The sequence below is a fragment of the Carettochelys insculpta genome, chromosome 3 (assembly GCF_033958435.1).
Source record: "Carettochelys insculpta isolate YL-2023 chromosome 3, ASM3395843v1, whole genome shotgun sequence".
NCBI lineage: Eukaryota > Metazoa > Chordata > Testudines > Carettochelyidae > Carettochelys > Carettochelys insculpta.
Window position 1 is genome coordinate 52,478,462 of NC_134139.1, and position 23,329 is coordinate 52,501,790.

Genomic DNA, 23,329 nt, shown 5'->3' on the forward strand with positions numbered 1-23,329 from the left:
CCCCTGCTGCTAGGGAGTGCCCCCCATCCACCAGAAGGCAGCCCCCACAGGGCAGCCTGCACTGGATCCAGGGAGCATCTCTGCAGCATTCCGAGAACCCAGCCGTGTGGGACACCTGGTGACCCCCCCCCCCACACCTTCTGTAGGGCAACCGCCCCTGCAACCAGGGAGCTCCCACTCCTGTTCCGGCACCCTGTGGCATGGGGCAGCACGGAGCTGCACTTGCTTGGCAGCCACAGCTGAGGAGCTGCATCCCCTCCTCCAGGGTGTCCTGTATTTGGCCTAGGGAAATATGGTCACCTTAACTGACAACCTTTGTTTTCACAATACAATGTGAGGTGGAATAGGACCACATTACAAATAACGAATACTCACCAATAAAGCCATGCCTACAAGTTTATTCATGGAGTTGGTCACCAGACGCAGTAGTTACTGAAGGAGTTCAAAGTTCAGACCCATCGTGGAACGCATTCTATTCTTTCTTCATTCCACCTCTTTCTTTGTCCTCTGGTGACAGGGGCAATGTCAGCTTGGAGGGAATACATGCTAATCAGCAAGTCAATGAAACATGCAATGGTGGGTGGGTGGGTGGGTGTGGGCACACCCACCAGGGTACCTGGGAACAAATGTTCTATTGAGATGCTGATTAATTCTGAGGAAGTCAGTCCTAGCTCTCTTGTCTCTGAATAACTCATGGAAAGGAGCAGCTTCACAATGCCTTTGTGGTGGTGAACCCTGTCTTCAAAATTTATTCATTAAGCAATTCTTTCAAACAGCTAACCTCTGGAAACTTAGATGCCTCAGAGAGAAAAGACAACCGTCTGGAACTGAATTTCCACCATCAGATAAATGAGCTATTGTATTCCAAAATCCTATGAGTGATTCTATTAGGAGTCATCTTTGGCCACAGGAGAATACAGCAGTGTGTTTATGGAAAGATTTATTTTTATCTTAGCAATGCGGAGGACAACATGCCTGGCCATGGCTGGAACACCCATTCAGCTAGAGACATAAAAGACAATAAATTAATGGAAAATGTTCAGGTTATCTATCACTTCAGTACATCATCTTTGTGCATGATCATAAGCCTCTCTTTCACATACTCACACGCATCTTTCATGTCTCTGGCCAGGAGTAAAGGGACTTCAAAGTATCAGGGGCACTTCGAAGTCCCCCTCGCTGACGCGTGGCTACACGCAAGCTGGCACTTTGAAGTTTGACACTTCGAAGTTGCCACGGGGGAGATTTAGTCTAATGAAGTGCTGCATATGTCTTCTAAGAGCCCAGTAAGAAGTGGAAACGGTGGTAATCCTCTAGACAATATGACCTCCCATGGTCTGGCAAATTCTCTCGTCTAGCACTGATCGGATCCCGAGGGTGTCAGATGGGAGTAGTTTAACCTGTAGTACTCTTTCCACATTAGTTGCAAAACTTGGATGTTGTATTGTTTTAGTGAATGAGGTAGGAGGACTGGAGAAAGAGAGAGGATGCGCAGGTTAACTTAATTCTTGCATATCCTACTTTTTACAGTGCTTGACTTCCTAACCTTAATATACTTTAATTTTGTTTTTGGGTGTAAAAATAAGATATGTGAAATTATTATAGCATGATACCTCACAAAGAATTTTGACTATATGCATTACATATGTGTGTGTATAATTATGTTCATGGATGGCATTTTTCTCTTTGGATGTGTAGAGTTTATGTACGTGTTCATGCATAAATAATATAGATGAATGCATTTTTGAAGTGTATCTTCACACTGTGTGCATGCATATACGTTGCTTAATTCACCAGGATCTGTACCTTCCAGGAAGTTCAGGGTATATGCTCAAAATTTCATGCTCTTCCATGCATCACTGGACATGTTTTTAAGCACTGATTGCAAGGAAGCAAGCCAAAGAGTAAAGAAAGACAAATCTTCTGTAAAGTTTTTCATTGGTGATCTCTCCCAGATATCTCTACTTCTTTAAGCTTACACAGTCACTCAGTACATAGAATCATTGAACACTAAGACGGGAAGGGACCTCAAGAGGTCATCGAGTCTAGCCCACTGCCCTAAAGGCAGGACTAAGCACTGTCTAGAGTCTCTAGACTATCCCTGATATGTGTCCATCTAACCTGCTCTTAAATATCTCCAGTGTTGGAGATACCATAATCCCCCTAGGCAATTTATTCCAGTGTTTAACCACCCTGACCATTAGGACTGCTTTCCTAATGTCCAACCTAAACATCCCTGGCGCAGTTTAAACTCACTGATGCTTGTCCTGTTCTCAGAGGCCAAAGAGAACAATTTTTCTCCCTCCTCCTTGTAACAACCTTTTAAGTACTTGAAAACTGTTATGTCCCCTCTGTCTTCTCTTTTCTAAACTAAACAAGTTCAATTTTTCCCTCATAGCTCATGTTCCCTAGACCTTTAATCATTCTTGTTGCTCTTTTCTGGGCCTTCTCCAATTTTTTTCTGTATCTTTCTTAATATGTGGTGCTTGGAACTGGACACAATACTCCAACTGAGGCCTAACCAGCGCAGAGTAGAGCAGAAGAATGACTTCTTATGTCTTGCTCACCATGCTCCTGTTAATGCATCCCAGAATCATGTTTGGTTTTTTGGTATTTTTTTTCTTTTTTGCAACAGCATCACACTGTTGACATACATACATATCTGTCTTTTGAATTAGATTGTAATCTTGTGTGCATAGCATTGATCATATTGCTGATGCTCAAAACCAATCCCTCTCTACACTGCAGACTGAAAGTATAGCCTGACTGGGTCTTTAAAATAAGCTGGGCTTAGGTCGGCCTGGGGCTTAGCAGTTACCTCTCAACCTTGCACTCATGTAGCCATCAAGGGGCAATTAGTGATCCCACTTGGGTGTACTGGAGTTAGCGATAGGGCTCAGATGCAGAAGGCCACTTAAACAGAGCTGAATGCTGCTGAGGTGAGAGAGCCCAGAAGGACTTTCTGTGCTGTCTGGGAGAGTCCTGGGGGTAGGCAGTCTGTAAGGGTGGAATGGAGCCATATGGTGGACCCCAGAAAGGAGGAGGGCCCAGGGAGAAACTGCAGAGGAGGTAGGATTCTCCTATGAAGAGAAACCCCCTGTTGAGAGGGCTGAGTTTGGGCCAACAGGAGGTGGACCAGACCCACTGGAAGCAGATGAGGCTCCTGTGGGAGGGAGCCCAGAGACAGTATTTGTAAGTTGAAGAAGATGCCAGTAGCCCAAGGGGTCGGGAGAATTATTTAGTTTTGCTGGGTTTTCATTTGGCTCTGTTGGTTACCCTGGAAGGTGTTTGAACTTGATTAGCAGGCTGGGAGGACTGGGTCAGGGAAGACACAGCGAGAGATGTAGGGAAGACTCTGGAGCCGATGATAGCAGTAACATAGACACAAGGTGCAGTGCGGGGGCTGTAAGAGTAAATGTGCCTCTTCATGCTACCCTGTTTATATGCAAAGCCCTTGGCTCCCCAGAAGAAGCTTGTGAAGAGAGAGCATTAAATGGTCTCTGAACACATGGCCGTACAGTACTGAAGAGAAGGGGTGATGGTGGATGTATTGCTTTTCACGCTGAAGGTAGATATGTCCTCTGAGAACATGGGTTGGAAAAGCAGCAGACAGTGTCATCAAGCAAATATGCAATGACCTCCTACATACAGTGAATTGCCTGGTCTCAGTCCAGTTCCTTTCAGCATGCAGTTGCTCCAGCTTGCGGTAGTTGATAGTTGGTGCCAACCTCTACTGGAAATCTCAGCATCTGAATCATGGATAAGACATGCCTACAAATGGGCCTATCCTCTCAGCTCTTGCCAGCTTCGAACCAAGGCACATGAGTGGAGTGGGAGAATCCTCTTCTGCTCCCACTAATGCTGTATCAGTTTGGTAGGTAAAGGAGAATGTTTGGACTGTAGGGCTGTGAGATGGGATTCACAGGGAGGCTATCATAGCCATGTTCCCTCCCCCACAACCCTAGGGTAAGTATTGGTAACAGAAGGCACTAAGGGTATGTTTACACTTAGAGGAAGATGGACTCGCAGGCAGTCGGTCTCCTGGGGTTTGGTTTAGTGCGGCTATTGGGGATGCCCTAAATTGAACTGTCATGGTGCCGCTGTCGACCTGAGTACTTCTGGCAGTAGTGAGGAGTCAGGGAAGTTGATGGGAGAGTTTCTCTCGTCGAGCTCCCGCTATGTAGGCAGTGGCAAAATTGATCTTAGCTATGTTGACTCCAGCTATGCAATTTTATGAGCTGGATTTGCGTATTTAAAATTGATTTTACTTCCTAGTGTAGACCTGGCCTAGGAGACTGAGGAATAATTCCCTCAGGGGCTCCAGGGGAAGAAAGCTACACAGATGCACTCAATTACCAGAAACCTCCACAAAAAGGCTGGGCTGGAAGAAAGTTCTGGGATTGCTGGGCAGAAAAAGAGCTCTGCTCAGTCTGAGAACCCTTACCCCTGCCCCGCTATGTGCATTCTTCTCTGGCTTTGATGTGTGAGCCATGTGTTTTGGTTTTGGAGTAAATGGGCTGAAGGGCCTTTTCAAGCCCTAATGGTCTCAGGCAACATTCATTTGTGGCTTTTTGCACACCAGCGTAACTGTGTGCATCAGGGCATAAGTGATGCGCAAGCACACATTGTGGCTTACCCACTCGTGGTGAAATTCTGGCTCTCTGGGAGTCTTGCCATTGACTTCAGAGGGACCAGGATACCATTGCAAGCATTTGTGCTGGGGTAGCTGTGCTGATGTTGCTATGCAATATCATAGTCGGGCAACTGTCACCAACAAATAGGTCTCCTTGACGGTATCCAGAACTTCACAGGTAAATAGCAAATGAACTAAAGGTCTGGCTTGATTACTTTGCTTCAGCTGAATAGCACCTTACCCCTCAGGTGGTTACATTCTCTTCAATGAGGGTGATTTAAGCAATATGTTCATCTCATTCTGCTCTGTAGGCAACTGCCGAGGAACCACTTGGCACAAGTTTGAGAAAGCCCCACATTATTCAGCTTTTCTCAGCAAGGGAAAGATCTACGTGCCTGGTCACATTTCTTCCCACAATGCACTGCACATGTTCTAAACTTTTTATAGAAATGCTCTTGAGTTGTTGTTGTTTCTCATTTTTTCATCTGTGGGGGATTTATCCCACCAGTTGGCCTAATCTGCTCCCAAACTTGACTGATTATGGAAAGCTGTGCAGAAAAAATAACTCGTGAGAACAAGGGGTGGGGAAAGCTTGGGATATGCAGGCTATTAATAAAAGCTTGTTCTACAAAAGTCCCACAGTTTGAATTCGATGTATTGCATAAGCATAAGGTGTTCCTCCATTTGGTGTTAACATCTATTAAAATCACGGCAGTGATTACCAAGCTTTTTCCCTCCAGCGTGGCTTTGTTTGCATCCAATAGGACTGAATCCCAAAGAACTGCAAGGCTGCAGATTGATTTTTAAAGCCGGAGACAGATGCCCTTTGATAATGGGGAGGCTATTAAGGAGACAAGTTTCCTTCAAGTCTGTGCCTCCTCTTGTAACCCCTCAGATTTTCCAGCTGTAAGCTTTAGCCAGTTGCCAAAGTGCTGACCTCAGCTAGGTATTGAGAGATTTGGGGTTTGGGGCTTTTTACTTGTGAGGGAAAGCAGAGCAAGAGAGTGGAGTCATTCTCGTGTGTGTTTGCTGGCTATTAGTATGATATCCCTAACCAGTGTGGAGCCAGGCCATTTTGTCCATATCTGTGCTAGCCCCAGTGGGCTATAATAACCTCTGTGGGCAATGTTTAATGCCATGTTTTAATAGCACAATGCCACCCTAGGGGAGGGAGGAGTCTTGCCAGCATCAACAGGGTTCAACCCAGCTTAAAACCAGCATTGTTCTGGTCCCAGTTTGGGCAGGCCTTAAACATATTTTTTTTTAAAAAAGCTCCTGTGATTTGGGTTTGAAACCCATCTGCAGCTGAGCAGACCTGCACAGTAAAAGGTCTCCTGCTTTCCTGATCCCGGGATCAACTAAAGGCCATTTTGGGCCCCGGTATAACTTAGAGCTGCCAAAGTTTCATTGGCCGGAATAGTTCCATAGGGATTGCTGGAGTGCAGAGACATGTTCCTTCCCCCCTTGACTTGCCCCCAGTGCATGGCTGTGTGCGAGTAACATGAATCACACTGTGCATTGCTTATGGATCCTTCTGCTCCAGCTCAACACGGCCTGAGCAGTACAAAGCTGCTGTACGTAGGCACTGGAACTAGGGGTGTGGGGGCGTGGCTTGAAGTAGTTTCCTTTATGGTTTACAGTTGGGATCACGGGCTCTTAGCACCCCCACTGTAAAAATGGTTCCAAACCCTCTGCAGCTGTATGATAGGCTAAGAATCCAGACCCTCTTGGGATGTGGGCGTCCCAGAGAAATGTCCCTAATCAGCTCTGGAACGTTGTGATGTTTTCCCTTTCACGTCTGTCTTTCCATGTATGGTGTGTCATTCCCCCAGCTGCTTTGAAATACTTTGAGAAATAAAACAGAGTGCCTGGAAAGTGCACACATGACACATACCTTCAGTAAAGGCAGCCCGTTCCAAACAGTGCATTCTCTGTGCCATCATCGTGAAGATCAGCCTGTGAATGAATTGCCTCCCTTCTGACAGCAGGATACTATAAATACAGCAAAAGGCTAAGCTTACTGTACACCACCTCATCCAGTCTGATTAAACATTTGTACTGCTGCCAAATCAGAGAAACCGAGCAATAAATTAGCAATGGAGTCTTGTGTGGCTTTTTCATGTTGAAGACCAGAGCATGTCCGAGTGAAAATTACATTGAATTCAGGTAACAAAAGGATCAGACAAATAAATATGGGACATATACAGCTGGCTATTTAATTTTCCTTCCTCAAAGCAAGATCTATAATATGCTACCGGTTATCTCTGTGTGTCTTTCAATAGCTTTTTAGTTCTTCTGGATACTTCTGGATGTAGCCATACTAGCCAAAAAGTTTCTTAGTAACTAGAGCAGAGGTTGTTTTACAACTCTGAGAGGAAAGTACAGAAAGTGCCATAAACTACCCAACAAGCCTTTTCTGTCAACAGTGAATACATTAGCAACACTCGTCTGCATGTGGGAATGGCATCAGAGACCTGCAGATTCCTGATTTGTTGGCAGAAAGCACACTTCTTCACAGCTGGAATGTGGCTGTCAGAACAGGAGTGGATGTGCGCATCCTGCTTTTTCTTTTATTTGCCTCTCCTGTCAGAGGAGGTAGTGGGTCTGCTTTGCTTGCTGTGGTTTAATGCAAGTGGACCTAGCATAAATCCAACACAGGTCTCTACCCATTCTCCAGAGCTGTTAAGTAGCTGCAAGGATGCAATGGCTAGGTAGAGTTTAGGCCGGAAAGTATATGCATAGTTACACACGCTTTCCTGCTGCACCAGCAAAACCAGAGTTTGGTTTTCCCAAGCAGAACCCAACTGTTCATGGAAGTCTTGCTGACTCTGAACTGGACACTCTACTTAGACGGTCTTGAGTGAAGATGAGCTAATAAGTCCTCACAGTTAATAGCAGCACCCCATTTTACAAGGGAAAATGTCTTGGGAAAAGTATGTTATATGATGTCAGAATCATTGCCTGGTAGAGAGAGTGGGTTCTCTTAATTCCCCAGGCTGAAATTTTCCTGTGGCACAAGGCCTAGGCCCTGTCTAAGCCCTCAGAGATTAAGCAGGATTTACATGGTGACTAGGCCTTGGACTGGCCTTCGCAGGGCTGCCAACTCACATGATTTTATAGAGAGCGTCCTGCCTTAACTGGTGTGTTCTATAAAGCCCCGACTCCTGGAGTTGTTACATGGTGGCCACCCACCTCCTGCTCCAGCTGGATTGGGGATGGGCCCCAATTAGGTAGGTGTAGACTAGGTCCTGGATGCAGTTTAGGCAGAAGAATGTCTGATTCCCCCCAGTTGGTGGATGGTTGCTGGGGCTTCGGCGGGAGATAGGCAGCTGGACGCTTAAAGGGTGGCAGAAACCTGCATGCACAGAGGCAGAAACGTAGTCACCAAGGGAGTTTGGGCATCTACAGCATTAGGTGTGGGTTTCATGGATTGTACCGGAGCCTAAAACTGGTTCTGTAGTTGATGTTTAGGCACCTGTGTACCTCACACCCTCTGTCCCTCAGCTCGCTCTCCTTAAAATGGGACTAGCCTCACATACATTAAAGATCATGAGGTGCTCAGGTCAGATACCATGGTAACAGGGGCACCCAACCACTTGAAAGGTCTATCTGGACAGACCCTGATGGATTCAATGTCAGGTCTTAGTGTGATCTCTAACAGGAGTCGGTCACAGTGTGAGCTCTTTCCTATATTAGCGAGGGAGGGAAATGGTGTGTCAGCTTCAGTTATTTCTCTCTCGGGACAACAATGAACAACTGCCTCAGAGCAATTGGTCAACAGGTGACTAGCTCACAGAGTAGGAAAATATGATTTGGTACAAGCTTCAGACATGGATGTAATTCATGGCAGCCGCTTAAATATTAGCGCAACTTATGTCTCTGCCACTAAATTAACAGCCTGATTCTCCCCTCGTAATAGTTCCAGCCATATGAGCTGTAACTGACTTTTACACAAGGTGAGTTTGCAGGACAGTATGTGTGGACTCAGTTCTACGAAAGGGTTCTGTTTGCATGTGGATTTTCTTTCTTCCCCATATTTGCAGCCCACGCTTCAGCGTGACTCCCAACAGCTGCTGGGACACTGAAAGCTCAGACCAACTGCAAGGGCACAGCTGCACCAGGGAGCAAGCACACTTGCTGAGTGCTTTCAAACAGGGCATTTAAGGGCTGCTCTAGGAAGGCAAACAGCAACACAGAGCTGCCGTTTTGATCATTCAGGGGAGGGCTTTGTGAGGCCTCCTCTGATCTTGAATTTCAAGTAAGACACCAGTGTTCACTTTTATTACTAATATGCAAATGCGGTGACTGCTGTGCATACAGTGTCTATAGCTTATAGGACAAATCCCCCATTTGGGGCTAGAAGACTGTAGGTTCAAGTCTCTTGTGAGTGCACAGGGTCACATGCACTATAGCATATGCTGTAAATGCAGAGGCTGGTCCACCAGGTGGTGCAAAGGGGGCAATTGCCCTGGGCCTAGCATTTCAGAGAGGCCAAGGGCTCTGGCCATCCCTGTAGCTGAAGCTCTGGGCCCCTTTGAAACATCACGGAGCACTGTGCACTTGCTCTGTGGGCGTTTCAGAGGGAGCATGGGGATTTGGAACTGACTGCTATAAGCCCCGCCCCTTCTAGCGTCAGAGAGCCTGGTTACCCTCCCATCTTGCCCTCAGTCCCACGGCACCTCTTGATGCCACAGCTTAGAGGGTGGTCTCACTAGCCAAAAGCCCTGTACTTAAGGGTGACACCTTGAACTGCGTTGTCCTCTGTTCACCTCTCGGTAGCCCCCAGAAAACAAACAAGGCCAATAATGCGGATGGGTTGACAGACATGCTGACCCCAGAGCAATCTGGGGTGTGGTGGTTCCACACTCAGGAACGGGTGGGACTTGGGGCTAGCCATACTCAGACTGTTCTTCCGGGCTGCCTGGGGTTCCAGTGGTGATTTAAAAGGCTGGGGGCTCTGGCCACCACACTGTAGCAGTAGAGGCACTAGTGGTTCTGAGCCCCTGGCCCTCACAAGGCCCCGGGGCAGTTGTCCCTTTGCCTCTCTCTGTCGGCAAAGCTAGTGGTGTCTTAACGATAGCTGTAGGAAACCTGTCGAGGTGCCACCGTACTAAAGCTGCCGTCAGGACAGATCTTCTTAAATTCTGTCATCGGTACAGTAAGAAATGTGTCTAGGTTTCCCAAATTTCCTAGTGCTGCAGGCTGCCTTAGTTTATGTTTCACCTTTGGGCTGAATTCTACCCAGTCCAACTTTGCTGCTGTGGGTGTCATTAGACTATTTAGCTCCCTCAATTGATTTATCATAACTTCAGCATTGCATCTGTCCCCATTTATTATCCTATATATAACCAGATGGAACTACCAGAATGTCTCCCTAGCAAGAATGCATTCTAGGCCACAGGTGCATTTCTGTCCTGAATTTTTTTTTTAAAAAAAAAAGGTTAGACACATGTATCAGAAAAGCAGAAATTTTGTGGTACATTCCAGCATTCTTTTGCCACTTGAGAAGAGTACACCAAGAGGTACACCGCATGGGTTGAACTGGGGGAATTCTAGATAGCCAGAAATGGAACCATTGCTATTTGGACCTGGAAAAGGAAAATATTAGAGATTCTAGAAATGTATACTTGTTAATTCCACCCCCCATGTTTAACAACAGCACTTGGCATTCCTAAAACACCCTCCCCCCCCACAACTTTTTAAAAAGCTTCCTTGATTCCTTGAAAGACTCAGCTATCTCAGGGAGACTATTATCTCTGCCTTAAAATGAGTAACCTGAGGCACAGAAGTGTGCAGTTGCTCAGTCACACAGTGACTCAGAGAGGGAGCTGAGTGCGTAAGCTACGAAGCTTACCACTTGGCACATAGCTAAATATGCAGAAAGGAACCTGTGCGTGCTCCCCACTTCTGGTGGTAAAAATCCTTGACAATGTAAGTCTCCATCAAACTACAACATGATGTTCCTACTAGTCATGCCAAGAAGGCACCTGCTGCTAATGAGGTTGTGGAGGAGATGAAAACTCTTCAGCTAAGGCTACACTATTTGTATCCCAAAAGGTGTATTCCAAAATAGAAACCGTGAGGGTGTCCAAACACCGAGTGCGAGGTTTTGTTCCCATTAACCCTCGTCATACCCAGGTTACTGGGAAGCTCAAAATAAGTACTTATTTCGAACTCCGGTTCAGTGTAACCTGTACCGGCTTTGAAATAAGAAGCCTCAAAATAAGTTATGTAGCTGGCACAATGCAAATTGCATAACTTATTTCAAGCTAGCCAACCTAAATGAATTGTTACGATTAGCAAAGTAAATCTCCCTAGAAGGGAGACGCATACACTGGACTGAAGATCAGGACAGCAGAGTTTCCTTCACTTCTCAGTGTATCTGTTCTCTTTCCCTCTCCTTGTCTATGTATTTAGATTATTAGTGTTCCAGGATGGGTAACCTTTTGCTCTGTTGGTATTCAGTGGCTGGCACAAGGATCTCAGCTGAAGCCCCTATGGGCTAATGTAACTCTAATAATAACAAAAAAATCTTTTGTAAAGAGCAGAGTTGAGAATATGCAAAAGATAGTTGTTACCCTCCTCAGTGTCATGGCCAAGTTGTGGGTGGCCAAACCTAACAGTCAGAGCCAGAGTCCACAATCACAAGACAGGTGTTTAGGACTCTACTGGGTGAGGATAGCAGGCAGTCAGAAGAAATAGACAACTTGGGACTCAGAGTGAGAGTCATGCCAAGTCAGAGTCCGGGGACAAACTGGAGGTCAGAATCATAAACCTACAGGTGCTAGAAAATCAAGGAGCAGGATGAACAAGACATGCAGTCCAGAACAGGGTGGTGCCTAGTCATTCAGCCAGATTCCTGGTCCTGATACTTGTTTAAGTAGGGCCAGCCAACCAATCAGCTGCTCTGGGATTCTGCCAATAAGGTTGCAGACTGTGACTGGGAGTTGTGGGTCTCTGTAGGCTGCCAGCCAAAGGACTGGAGTCTGGTTGTGCTTGCAGATCCAAGGTCAAGACACATCAGGGGTTGGTTTCATCAAAGCTACTCTACATAGATGTTTTGTTTCAGCTTCATGAGATGTTCTATAGTTCTGGGCTAACACACAGAAGACAAAACCTTCCCAATTAGTCACAGAAGAAAAGACTTCTAGACACCATCCAAACTTTGTGTGGCACCATGTCCCAAACGGTTGCTATAGGCCTGTGATCCTAGGACTTTTGGATTGGGGAAGGCATCCTCTTTGTGTATCTTTGAACTGACATTGATATTTTCCCTTTAATTTTACACTTATGCCATATACATTTTTGCTGCATTTACAAACACCCAGTGACTGCTGCCAAAGTTTACAAATGCTTTATGGTCTGCTGGCATTTGTTTTAAATTAACATGACATGTAGCAGTTAGCAATGGGTTGGCCTAGATGCAGTTAGTTTAGATGACCACCCAAAGGTTTTCATCTTTATCCAAACCACCTGATTCTGACTCCAGCAGAGTAAAGGCAAAGTGAATAGCTCCTGAGAGGGTGGGCCAAATTTGAAGTTCTCTAATTTGATGGCACTCTTCTGGGTCACTATGTATGCATGTTGCAACTGCTTAGACTCCTCTAGCCCCAGACTTATGTCCTCTTGCTTTATTTCACCTCTAAACCTGCCACAATATGTGTGTGAATATAAATCTGCTTCAGAGTATAGAAACCTCTTCTTCCTGACATGATTCTGAGGTTTGTGTCTCTAGCTCTGTGTCTACACTACAAAAATAACTATGAAGTTTCTTACTTTGAAGTAAAGTGTCTACACACACCGGCAATGGAGTAAGGACTTTGAAGTTGGGCTCCCTACTTCGAAGTCAACTTGGAAGTAAGGGAAAATGTGTGTAGACTCTCTGCTGGCTACTTTGATGTATAGCCAAACTTCAAAGTTAACTTCGACGTTAGTTCCTAGTGCAGACGCACCCTGGGTGTAATCCTCGTGCAGTACGTATCCTGGGTGGCAACTTCATCTCTCTGTCCAGATTTGCCATCACATATTCCTGTCAGAAATATTGTGCTTGCTGCTTTTTATGCTTTTGTGGACATAAATCAAGAGTTATGCTTAAATAAAATGTGTGTGGTGAGGCGAACCAATCCTATTTTGAGTACATCCTCACTTCTGGCTGTTACATCCAAATAAACATTCATCTCATTCCCTCTTTCATTAGCTTATACTAAATAATGTCTTTCCACTTGCCCAACTTGTACTCCTTTGTGTTCATCCTTAAAATTAAGGCTTTGATCAAGTCAAAGGCATGAGTTCATTTTAACTGTCAAGCTCTGCACACAAACACCTTGCATAAAAAATAACAAGCCCATGGAACTACCTTTTATACCTGGGTGGAATCAATCCCTTTTAATATGCTAATAACATATTCACATGAGAGAATCCTTTGTTTTCTGAGAGGTCGCAAAGCTTTGATTAGATGCAATGTAAGTTGAATATAGACTATCACATTAATAAACCATTGCTGCACCGACACCGGGCTGAACCACAGTTAGGCAGAGAGGTTATAACATGGAATCGAGCAGAAAGCATTATTCACGTTGTCGTTTCTTTACCTGCATTGCTTAGGGACTGTGGCACTGGCCTCCAAGCAGTGATGTAAAAAGATGAGGCCAACACTGGTTGAAAGAGAAAAAAAGAACTGAATAGTTTAATAGAAAAGATTTTTTTTTGCTAGTTTGTTTTATTTGTTTTGACCCGGTTGTGTATTTCAGAGATGCGCCCTAGTTTTGAGTTCAGTATCCAGGCTTTTTTTTGAATGTACGTGATTTCAGCTCTTTGTTGCCAATATCCTATGCTGACAAAAAGGGTAATGGAAACTTTCTTTTCTGCCCTGAGGTGGAACAGGCTAGATCTCATCCCATGGCAACAGTAAGGAATTAATCCATTGCTACCTCCAATTGCGAAAGTGTTTCCACTGATGATGCTTATGTGAAGCAGTGTGCGTTCTCAGGCGAGAGATATTATGTAAAATGAAATGATGACCCAGCAAGGTGTAATTAGTGTAGCCATCACCCAGGAAAAGAACATGTTTGTACAGATTATTTCCAATTTTCAGTGACACCTACTCACTTGCTTTAACCAGATTTCTTAAACAGGGACTAATTAGAACTACCTTTGAAGCACGTCTCTTGAGAGGTAGTAACTTCACCTCTGAACTGGTAGTTCTTCTGAGGGAAGCTGCATTAAATACTATGGCAGGAGCTGTTAAAAAGAAACAAAGTTAGTTTTGATGTCCAGAAGGTATGTTGAAAAGGAGGAAAAGTTCGTCTCCTCTGGTTTGGAGCTGTGCTTTGTTCTCTACAGCAGCTGGAATTGTGCGGTCAATTTTCTACCCTGTTTTGTCGCACTTCCTCAAGTTAAAATAAGAATAGGTATTTTGAATCTATAAAGACCTTTTGGACTAATAAACAAACAGTACAGGGAGATCACTTTATTTGCTTCTGAATTGCGGCTACCTCTGGGTTCCAACCCAGGAGCTATTTAACAGCACAGAGCAACACTACAGAATACTTAATACCCACGTTTACAGTGCCACTGAAGTTACGTGCATGATGAAAGGTGATGTGATTAGATTCCTCTTGCTAAGTGAATCAAGGGCAAGATGATGCATGGGATTTCATCCTTCAAAGCTCATTTACATGCAGGCCTAAACTCATCATTGTGATCTTATCAGCTAGTTTGTGGAAGTTAACTATGATGATTATACAAAACAGAAACCTAAATAATCACTGTGTTAATCCGAGGGTCTCACAGAACTTGAATAATACCTTAATTGAATCTTTCAGCATCCTGTGTCCTAGCCAAGTAGTGTTACAATGTTACAAATAAATAAATTTGAAGCACAGAAAGTTTAAATGAGCTTTTCTAAGGATGCACAGCCAGGCGGCCAGCAGCTGAACGTACAAACCTGGGCTCTTCATCCCTGGCTGTAAACCCTGGACAACTCCTTATTCTTTGGTAAAGAAAATCTTCTTTAAATGGACCGTTTGTTGGGAATAATTTTTCTAATAAGTTACGATTTACCACAATGACTCAGTTTCCACACAGGCATTCTTTTATTATTCCAAAATGCCATGTGGTGTTGGTTACATCCAAAATATCAATATAAGCACTTATTATACCTTTTTATTTTGTAGCCTAGCAACAATGCAGTTATAAGCACTGTCTAAATACAGGTTCAGGCCTGGGAGATGTCTCCCCATCATGGCGTGACTCCAGAGAAGTAAGGAAAATCTCTGATAAAGAACCATGGAAAACCTTGCTTTTTTATGTACTATAACAAGTGATGTCATTCCCGATGAGTCACTACAGTCAGCAGAAGCAGTTTAGGACTACACTCTGCTTAGTTAGCCATATTTTTTTCCCCAAAGACGGGACTAAGCATTGCTAACCAATTACATACTGAACCTGGTGACTAATTAACCACACTCTTTATTTCTCACATATGATAACACTGCTATTCCAAAGGGTCACTACAAGTCTGGCAGAAACAATCCTCCTGTCTCCGGAATTCAGTCTTTTTGGTTTTGGTTACATCCTTTGATCTATAGCTCATGCTAATAACCTGTAGTTCACTCAGGTCTGATTTGTAGGCCTAGGCTCTGACTTGGTTTGTTTGCTTCACCTGTGGAGCATACAATGGCAGTCTTTGAATAGGAAACCATCTATCTTGTATGAGGGCTCACTGTAGTTTGATTATTATGTTTTATGTAGTGTCACTATAGTTGGATACTTCCATGGGGTCTAATAGTCAGAGAGTTTCAATCTTCAAGACTGGAGTGCAACTTCTACCCTCACTGTTCAGACATGTTTAGACCCAGATTTTTGGTTGGGAGGCATCTTTATACACACTGGTTCAGATTAATGAAAAGAAACTACCTACAGCTCCCTCCCCCATATTTTAGGCATTTCTTAGTTTCTCAAACATTTTAAATGATCCTTTCCTTTCAAAGACTGATCTCCTTTAGTCAGGTCAGTAGTTTTTAGTTTTACAGTTCTGAAGGAATTGTTTCATCTTTCTAAAAGGGGTTTGGCCTATAATAAAAGCTTAAATATGTAATTTTAATTTTGTATGTAACTAGAATTATCTGTGGTTTCATAGATCTGAAGGGGTAATTAGGTCATTCAGTATCACCTGCATATCTTTGGCCATTGCATTTCACCCAAACACTCTTGAACTGGGCCTAATAACTTATCTACTATATATTCTAGAGGGTTTGTCTGTTTAATCAAGAACTCCTCCTACATGGAAAGAGCTAGGACCACCAAATTCACTATACAGCTTCCTGTTATCATAAATTAAAACAACACAAGGGTTTGGTTATGCCAGGAAAATGGGATGAGCCTGGAATGGGATTAAAACAAAACAGAAAAGAAAAGAAACAGAATCCTCAAAACAAATACAGTCCTCAAAATTAACATGATGTAGTGAATGTTGAAAGAGAGTGAACCAAGATGAGCCAGAATAATAGGATGAACCTGAAATAGAACTGCTTCTCAATAAACCTTGCAGAAAAGCAATAAAACAGAGAAATGTGGAGTAGTGCTGTTTCGGCACATCTGAATTAATGCTTAAGGTCTGAAAACTAGAAGAAAATGTTATTGAAAACCAAATTGGCTACAGTACAACCCTAAGACACATGCACTCGAGTTGTGCATATTTCAGGTTAATATGACTCTGAGTGGCGAGGACTTGGCAGGTGGCTCCAGGCTGCCTGCCACTCAGGGGAGCTGGGAAACTGACCAGCGCAGCAGCTCTGATCAGTTTCCTGGCTCCCATGAATGGTGGGCAGCCCAGAGCAGGTGCCAGCTTCCCACCACTCAGAGGAGTGGGGAAACCAGCACTGCTGTGCTGGCCAGTGTCCCGGATCCTGGCAGGGGCAGCAAGAATCAGGCTGCCATCCCTGACGGTAGCAAGGAAACTGACTAGTGCAGTAGTGCTGGTCAATTTCCCCTGTCCTGTAAGTAGCAGGCAGCCCAGAGTCAGATACTTGGCTGCCTGCCACTGACAGGAGCTGGGAAACTGACCAGTGCTGTTGTGCTGGTCAGTTCCCTGGCTCCCCGAATTATGTGAAATTTGACTTATATGGGGTTGTGCAAGAATGCAACCTTGGTGTAAGTCGGGGTCTACTGTATAGCTCTTGTTTGTTAAAACAGAGAAAATGATATAAGTTTATAGGGATGGAGGAAAAAATACACTGGGATGTAATACCCATTTAAAATTATATGGATGAATTTTAACAATCACTTTTTAAAAGAAATCCTAAATAAAAATCAACTTAATAAAAATAACACTGGATTGTGGAAAAATATAGTCTCTTAATTAAAGCACGTACATTTTTCTTGTATTTCAAAACAAAGAAATCCTTGGTGGAGTTAAGGACCTGTGCAACACTGGGTAAATCTGAAATGTATTTGACTAATGTATAATTTATTGCTAGAAAAACGTCCTGTCTCCATTGGAAGACATTTAAAAGGCAGAAACCACCACTCTTCTCCATAGTAAAATTCCAGCTCTTGTACATTACAGACTTGATCCTGCTCCTACTTAAGTGAATGGGACTCTTGCCACAGACTTAAATGGGAGCAGGATCAGACCTTGTCAGAAAGTCCGCACACTGGGGATGAGAAAACTTGTTAAGGGATTATTTAGTTATCTAAAAAGCCACTTGAAAGGGCCATCATGGAAACATTTCTGTTGTAGTAAGTCTGAGAAAATTTTATTTATACAAATTTTTTATTTTGCCCAAAATTAACATGTCCTTATAAAAAACCCTTTCCACCTCCAGTGTCTATGAGTTGTGTGTAAGAACTTGAATCCTGTCATTATTGTATACTGCTAATTTTTAATCATATCAATGGACTGCCCATGTTCAATGGGTTAAGAGCTGTTTAACTGACAGCTCCTCGCCCCCCCCCCCCCAAAAAAAAAAAAAAAAGAGAATTATCGTTAACTGGTGTATTAGTGGAGTTTTGCAGTGTTCAGCAGTAGGCCCGACACTGGTCAGCATTTTCATCAGGGGACTGGAAGTAAATACAAAATAGCTGCTGATAAAATCTTCCAATATCACAAAGACTGGTGCAGTGGAAAATAATGATTAGGAGGACAAAGCAATCATTCAGAGCTGGCTCTCTCCTTAAATAGCAAACAAAGCCAACTCCCCCCATGCACGTTTTACATAAGAGATGCCACACTGGGTCAGACCAAAAGTCCATCTAGCCCAGTATCCTGTCTTCCAACAGTTGCCAGTGTCAGGTGCCTCAGAGGGAACAAACAGAACAGGATGTCATCAAGAGATCCATTCCCAGTTGTCCATTCCGTGCCCATGCTGAGTAACAGCTACTGAGCTATATTCTCTTTTGAGCCCTGCTGTAGTCTTGGCCTTCACAACACCTTCTGACAGGGAGGTTGACTATGAAGAAATACTTCCTTGTATTTGTTCTAATCCTGCCACCTCTTAACTTCATTTCGTGATGCCCCCTAATTCTTGTATTATGGGAAGGAGTAAATAACTTTTTCTTATTTACCTTTTTCCACACCAGTCCTGACTTCATAGACCTCCTGTCATATCTCCCTTATGCCCTTTTCCAAGATGAAAAGTCCAGCCTTATTAATCTCTCCTCATATAGCCATATATCCCTAATCATTTTTGTTGCCCCTTTGTGAATCCTTTCCAATTGCAGTATATATATATATTTTGAGATGCGGCAGAATCTGCATGCAGTATTCAAGATGCAGGCATACCATGGATTTATACAGCAGCAATAAGATATACTCTGTCTTATTATATATCAACTTTTTTAATGATTGCTAACATTCTGTTTGCTTTTTTGACTGCTGTGACACATGGCCTGGATGTTTTCAGAGAACTATCCACAATGACCCTGAGATCTCTCTCTTGATTGGTAATTTTGACCCTATAATTTTATATGTAGGGTTGGGATTACGTTTTCCAACATACATTACTTTGCATTTATCAGCACTGAATTTCATCTGCCATTTTGTTACCCAGCTACCCAGTTTTGTGAGATCCTTTTGAAGCTCTTTGCAGTCTGCTGTAGACTTAACTGTCTTGAATAGTTTTGTATCATCTTCCTGTTTTGCCATCTCATTGATTACCCTTTTCTCCAGATCATATATGAACATGTTGAATAGGACTGGTCCCATTACTGACTCTTGGAGACATCACTAGTTTCCATTCTCAAAACTGAACATTTATGTCTGCCCTATGTTTCCTATTTTAACCAGTTACCAGTCTATGAGAGGACTTTCTCACTCATCCCATGGCAGCTTACTTTACTTAAGAGCCTTTGGTGAAGGACTATGTCAATGGCTTTCTGGAAATCTAAGTACACTGTATCCACTGGATTTCCCTTGTTCACGTGCTTGTTGACCCCCTCAAAGAATTCTAGCAGATTGATGAGGCTTGATTTCCCTTTACTTTCTTTCTCAAACACATTACCTTCACCTGTGTGTCTGACAACTCCCTTCTTTATTATATTTTCAACCAGTTTGCCAGGTACTGAAGTTAGACTTACCGCCCTGTAATTACCAGGATCAGCTCTGGGGCCCTTTGTAACAATTGGCGTCACATTAATTATCTTCCAGGCATTTGGTATAGAAGCTGGTTTAAAGGACAGTTTACTAATCATGGTTAGTAGTTCTGCAATTTCACATTTGAGTTCCTTCAGAACAGTTGGGTGAATGCCATCTGGTCCTCAGGACGTCTCTCTGTTTAGTTTATCAATTTGTTCTAAACCGTCTGCTGAAACCTCAATCTGACAGTGCCTCAGATTTGTCACCTAAAAAGAATGGCTCAGGTTTGGGCATTTTAAGTAATCGACTAATAAGTTTTAAAGATCTTCAGCTGTAAGTATCTGAGGTGTTGCCTGTAACATATTAAGCAAACTTTGTTTCTATATTTTGTATTAAAACCTATTAATCTGACACTGTCCCCTTGAATCATGGTGGTCCCCAGGGGCCCATGCAGGGTTGTTTCCCGGGCTACATTCCCGCTCTCTCCAGACTAATTTTAAGTTACTCGCTTTACTTTTTACCATTCTTCTTTCTGTGAGATGCTATTTCTTTTTCTCCATCCTTAGAGGCTTGACAAAGCCCTGGCTGGGATAATTTAGCTGGGGTTAGTTTTGCTCTGAGCAGGGGTTTGGAGGAGACGACTTCCAGTCGTAATCATCTGTGATTCAGATACTTACACCATACTTATCAATGTAGTAGGAAAGCATCTTTCAGGACTGCACTAAGCATTCTGACAGTCTCCAGAGGGGAACGATGCACTTTCTATATTCCTCTTTCCTTGCCTGTGGCCTTGACGTCAGTACTTCATTTATTCCTGTTCAAAAAAGACATAGCAAAAAGAGAGGAGTCTGACAAGAATGATGAGGGATATGGTAAAACTCATATGAATAGACACTTGGGGCTGTTTACCTTTACAGAGGTGATAAATAAGAGGGGCCATGATAAAGCTGTACAGAATATACTGTGGTATAGAGAGAAAGCAGATTGGGTGCATTTGTTCTCCCTCTTGCAAGAACAGGCTGGCTCACAAGGAAATTGAAAGGTGTCAAATTCAAACCATTTAAAGGAAATATCTTTTCACCCCACACATGGTAACACTGTGGAATTCACTGCCACATGAGCAGGCCCACTGATGAGGAGAGGGGACAAAGGGGTTTGTTGCCCCCATGCCTGGTATTTCAAAGGAGCCTGGAGCTTCAGCCATTGCTGCAGTAGCAGCAGCAGCCTGAGCTCTGGGCCCCTTTCAGATGCTGCAGAGTGCTGTACCACTGGTCCAAGCACAATGCGGAGGGGAGCCAGGGTGACTGCCCTAAGCACCTGCTTTTGGCCCTGCCCTTTCCAGGGATGTGGAGCCAGGCCTCCCTCCCACCTTGCCCCTGGCATTGCTTCCAAGAGTGAGGCCATGCAGATTCCGAAAAACAATTAAGTATTTATGAGTCAGAAGAAGAGCCAGTGCTCCCAAAAGGGTATAAATCCACAAACTTTGGGGCATCACCAAAGCTTAATTACTGGCAATTTGGAGGAAATGCCCTGTGGGGCAAGTTATCCAGACTTGCCTTCAGTCGCATACCTCTGAAGCATCTGGAACTGGTCATTGTCAGAGATGTGATACCGGAATAGGTGGACCACTCATCTGAGCCGGCGGGGCAATTCCTACGCTTCCAGATTTGGTGATCTGTTCCCATAAATCATAATCTTGCTGACCCTTTAGACAGTAGGAATCTTTATTCTGCTGGTGACCTCATGTACTTTGAAGCATTAATTTGACATACAGAAATGAATATATACTCTTGCGAAGCAAAGTAATGGTAAGATATTATTCAACTAAACAATCCCCAGGAGGGATTTTGGCCAAACTCGGTGGGGTTAAAAAGCTCGGAAAAAACAAACTACAGGTAACCTCACAAATGTTTTAAAAAAAAGCAAAGTAATAAGCCTTATTCTGATCTTGCTCAGTAGGGCTAGGTCAACACGACAGCGATCTGTTGACAGAAGTTGCTGTCAGAAGATATCTTCTGGCAAAATTTCTGTCGTCAGATTACATCCACACACAAAAGGGCAATTCAGTCTATTGATAAAGAGAGGCCAAACTGCCTAGCTGCTCTCTCAACCGAGCAACCAACTGGAAGCTCAGCAAACAGGGCTGCGCAGTGAACCAGAAGCCCTCTCTGTCAACAGAAGGCCTCTCCTGGAGCATCTACACAGCCCTTTTGTTGACTTAAACTGTCAACAAAGGCGTTGCTCCTCATCCTGGAGAGGCAGAACGCTGTTGGCAGAAGTGCTGAGTTTTGTTGACCAGCTGTCAACAAAACGCATTTTGTGTGTAGACGCTCTGTGAATTTTGTCAACAAAACCCCAGTTTTGTCAACTAAATGCTCCAGTGTAGACATAGCCTAGGTGTAAACCAGAAGTAATTCTGTTGAAATCACGGGTATATAATCAACAAACTGACAGCCACTGACACAGCATTTTTAAAATACCATATAACTATTCACCAACTTTTCTTTTTCTGTATAGTCTTGCATATGTACTAAAGAAATACCCAAAAGGATGCTAGACTGGCAGATGGAAGGCAGACATTCAAGAAATGTCTTATGCCTGACCTTTGTGTAAGGAGGTGTGACTGTTGTGACAGAGGAAGAATTCTTGTCCTGTTCTGCTTATAGATCCAGGCAATACCCAGGCATAATCTGATTTTTAATATCTTCATGGAACTGTTCTGTTCTGTGGCTGTAGTGTAGTTATGGTACATTACAGAGTTCTGTTTTCACAGGGTTTTTTTGTGGAAATCTCACTGAGATGGCAGAAACTTTAATGGAGAACACCAACTGTGAGCACCATTTGAGTTTTGCATGATGATTTGATTTAAAAAACACACACATTGGTACAGAGAAAATAAAATGTGAAAGTGTGACAGTCACATAGCAACATTAAGGCAAAATAGAGCTTGATCTATGCTACAAAGTTAGCTTAACATAAGGGCTGTCATGTCGACCTACCTATGTCAGGGCCCATGCTACAGATTTGCTCCTGTGGGCATAAATGCCCTGCTACACTGATACAATAACTCCTCCAGAGGCATAGAGATTATGTTGGTGTAGTTAAGTTAATGCAGTGTCTCTGTAGACGCTGTGGCTGTGTCTACACTACACAAATAACTACAAAGTTGCTTACTTTGAAGTAGATCGTCTACACACACCCTACTTTGAAGTTAAACTTCGAAGCAGGGCACTACTCCATTCCTGGGAATGGAGTAAGGACTTGGAATTTGGGCTCCCTACTTCGAAGTTAGCTTCAAAGTAAGGGAAAATACGTGTAGACACTCAGCTGGCTACTTTGACGTAGTGCCTAACTTCAAAGTTAGTTCCTAGTGTAGACTCACTGTTCTTTATGGACATTGACCTAAACTGACAAGGAAACTGGCTCCTGGTTCCCCCACTGCACTATTTCCTGGTCACTGCTCCAAGTCAGGTGGCCACCTGGACTCCCCACTACCTGTAGAGAGCCTAGATGCCCCTCAGGGTCCCAGCTCCTTACTAGAAGCACAGCAGTCAACTGGACTCCAGGTGTGGAAGTCCCTGCTGCAGGCGAGAAACCCCTGGGGCGGGGGGACGGCTGGGTTCTGGTTGAGAGCTATGCCAAATGGAGGGCCCTGGCTCTCAGTCCTCTCCCTCCACTGCCCCTATTCTGTCAGTGGAAGCTCTCCCGGTGAGAATGCCATGGCTGTAAGTTGATCTAACAGAGGCTGAATTGAGACTGTAGTGTAGACAAGCCCAAATATCCTGTACGTGTGGAATATGTGCCAGATACGCTGATTTGTTGGTATAATTGACATAAACTCCTATGAGATCACTGTTAAGATTTTGCATGAGGTGAACATTTGATGAAGGTCAGGTACACAATCTTTTTCAAGTATCAGAGAGGTAGCCGTGTTAGTCTGTAGCTTTGAGAACAACAAGAAGTCTTGTGGCACCTTATAGACTAACAGATATTTTGGAGCATAAGCTTTGTGGGCAAAGACCCGCTTCATCAGATGCATGAGTTGGGGGAGGGGGGTTTCAGAGGGATATTTAAAGAGTGGGGTCCCAGAAAAGGGAGGGCCAGAGCTGACAAGGTGTATT

The 23,329-nt window shown here is 43.8% G+C and overlaps 1 long non-coding RNA gene across 2 annotated transcripts; it reads right to left on the bottom strand.

The window, feature by feature from the left end:
- Positions 1-401: 401 nt before the first annotated feature.
- On the bottom strand, positions 402-20,016 carry LOC142010280 (uncharacterized). Of its 2 annotated transcripts, none has more exons than XR_012644756.1 (4): positions 19,886-20,016; positions 13,225-13,287; positions 6,528-6,625; positions 402-1,002 (listed from the first exon to the last, which is right to left on the bottom strand). It is a non-coding gene; the product is annotated as an uncharacterized LOC142010280 (long non-coding RNA). The 2 variants fall into 2 exon arrangements; XR_012644755.1 differs by lacking the exon at positions 19,886-20,016 and adding an exon at positions 13,785-13,983.
- Between the last annotated feature and the right edge of the window lie 3,313 nt (positions 20,017-23,329).